Source organism: Tenrec ecaudatus, chromosome 1, assembly GCF_050624435.1.
Source record: "Tenrec ecaudatus isolate mTenEca1 chromosome 1, mTenEca1.hap1, whole genome shotgun sequence".
Classification (NCBI taxonomy): domain Eukaryota; kingdom Metazoa; phylum Chordata; class Mammalia; order Afrosoricida; family Tenrecidae; genus Tenrec; species Tenrec ecaudatus.
In genome coordinates, this window is record NC_134530.1 from 134,936,209 (window position 1) to 134,938,957 (window position 2,749).

At 44.4% G+C, this 2,749-nt stretch overlaps 1 pseudogene; it reads left to right on the plus strand.

Moving 5' to 3' along the window:
* The first annotated feature begins 246 nt into the window (after nucleotides 1-246).
* On the plus strand, nucleotides 247-732 carry LOC142436950 (mitochondrial import inner membrane translocase subunit Tim9 pseudogene; annotated as a pseudogene).
* The last annotated feature ends 2,017 nt before the right edge of the window (nucleotides 733-2,749 follow it).

Below are 2,749 nucleotides of genomic sequence, written 5' to 3' on the forward strand. Positions count from 1 at the left end.
GAAAGAGAACTGGATGCATGTACTGATGAAGGTCAAACATTCCAGCCGTCTGTGTGGATAACACTTGAACATAAAGAAAAAACACTCCCTCCCCCCGAAAGCATCCAACCGGAGCCGAGTGCACTGCTCCCTTTGCTCCTCCGGCGGAAACCGACACCCCGGGCAAACGACCTCAAACTAGTGGCCGCTGTGCGTACAGTGACTCTGCTCCTCGGCCGCCCACTAAGGACTGGCAGCGAGGCGCCCCCAGACTCTTTTGGTATCACATGCAGGAACCTGTGCGTAAGACCTCAGACTTCGAATCACTCAAGAAAAGGTTGAGCAACTGTTATGCCCAAACAGAAAGGAAACTCATGCATCAGAAAAGGTGACTCCAACATACCAAAAGAATATGGCTGCGCAAATACCAGAATCCGATCAGATAAAACAGTTTAAGGAATTTCTTGGAGCCTACAATAAACTTACAGAAACCTGCTTTTTGGACTGTGTGAAAGACTTCACAACAAGAGAGGTGAAACCTGAAGAGACTACATGTTCAGAGCATTGCTTATAGAAATATTTTTAAATGATGCAAAGAATATCCGTGAGATTTCAGGAATATCATATTCAGCAGAATGAAGCTCTAGCAGCCAAAGCAGGGCTCCTTGGCCAACCCCGCTAGAGACGGCTGGACTGGCGAGTGGTGTTGGCCTGGAATGAGGATTCGCGTGACAGAATGCCCGAGAGCCAAAGCCCCCGTGGTCTGGCACATGGACCCGCTGGAGAGCCAACCGCTGTGGAGCAGGCATCATCAAACGGAAGGCTGTGCAATGCAAATAGGAACACGAACACTGGTTGAGGCCTGAAGACTCGCAGCTTGGTCACTTGATTAGAAAAATAAACTATTGTATCTTCAAAAAAAAAGAAAAAGAAAAAACACAATTCTGGACCAATCAGCAACATTAAGATAAAGGAGAAAAGATAGAAGTTGTCAGGGAGTTCATTTTACCTGGATTCACAGTCAGTACCCATGGAAACAGCCATCTGAAACCAAATGAATTGCTACATTGGACAAATATGCTGCAAAAGATCTTTTTAATCATTAAAATTCAAAGATGTTACTTGAGATGTAGGGTGCACTTGACTCAAGGCAGGGCATTTCAGTGACCGTCTATGTAGAAGCTGGATAATGAGTAAGAAAGACCGAAGTAGAATTGCTGCAGTTTTATTGTGTTGAAAAAGAATATTAAATATACAATGGACTGGCTGAATTTTAAATCTATCTTGGGAGAAGCATAGCTAGAAAACTTCTTCGAGGCAATGACGTTGTTTCATGCAATTTGGACATGTTTTCAAGGCAAATTATCTGGAAAAGGACATCATGCTCGATAAAGTAGTGTCAACAAGAAAGAGAAAGGCCCACCATGAACTAGCCCGACACGGTGGCTGCCCCAGTGAGTCAAACAGAGTGAGGGGCAGGAGGCTGGCTCAGGATAAGGCATTACTGGTCATGTGGCTGCAGTGGGTTGGAACTGCCTTGATAGCACCTAAGAACTACACAATAAAAATAATTACTAGCTTTTTTATTATTCAAAAATTTTAATGTTCCACAATATGGCATATAGAATATAGTTTCTCAGCATTTATAGCCACTCAATTATTCTCGCCACCAAGAGTATTTAAGAAATGTTCCCTGTACCTTCTCTGACTCTAGCACTCTCTAAGTCCATAAGCGTTCCTTGTTCTCTACTACTTCTTGTGAAATAAGAGCTCATCTCCTCTTAGCGCCTCATTTTAAGTGTGATGCTGTTTCATGAGGTCACTCTTGCAATTTGCACCTTTGGCTTGCTTTCGGAGTATTTCCAAAAGCAGTCGCAAGCACAGTCACTGCACCTATGCATCTGTTGACACATCATAATCTAAGCGTTAACAAGGAGCGATTTTGTTGCTAGGTGCCATCGAGTGAGTCGGTTCGACTGACAGCAGCCCCGTGTGCAACAGAAGGGAACCCTGGCAGCTCCTGGTCCAGCCTCGCCGTTGCTACGTTGGAGCCCATGGCTGCAGCCCCTGTGTCCATCGATCTTCATGAGGGTCTTCTTCTCTTTTGCTGCCCTCCACTTGACCTTTTCAAGGGACTGGTCTCTCCTGATAACATGCCCAAAGGACATGAGGCAAAGGCTTGTCCTCCTTGCTTCTCAGAAGCATGCTGGCTGCATTTTTTTCCGAGACAGATTGGTTGGTTCTTTGGCAGATCAGAGTACTTTCAGTGCTCTTTCCCAGCACCAGACTTTAAATGCATTGATTCTACTTTGGCTCCCTTATTGAGTGCTCAACTTTCGCACGCATAGTAGGTGACTGAAAACACCATGCGCTTTAAAGAGGTCTTGTGCATGAGATGTAGCCAATGCAATGTGTCATTTGCTCTCTTGACAACTGCTACCATGAACATTGATTGTGGATGCAAGCAAGAAGAAATAATTTCAAGCTTTTGTCAGATTGCCATGATGCTACCTACTGATCCAGTGTGGAGATTTGATTTTCTTTATATTAAGTTGCAATCCATATTGAAGGGTGGGGCCCGTGATCTTTAGGGCCTCACTCTCAGCAAGCAATCTGTGTCATCCTCATATCGTAGATTGTTAATAAGACTTCATTCTTGATGCCACATTCTTCTACATATCATCCAGCTTCTCTCATTACTTGCTCAGCATACAGACTGAATAAGTATAGTGAGAGGATATAACCCTGTGGGGGGACATCAGACGCTTAT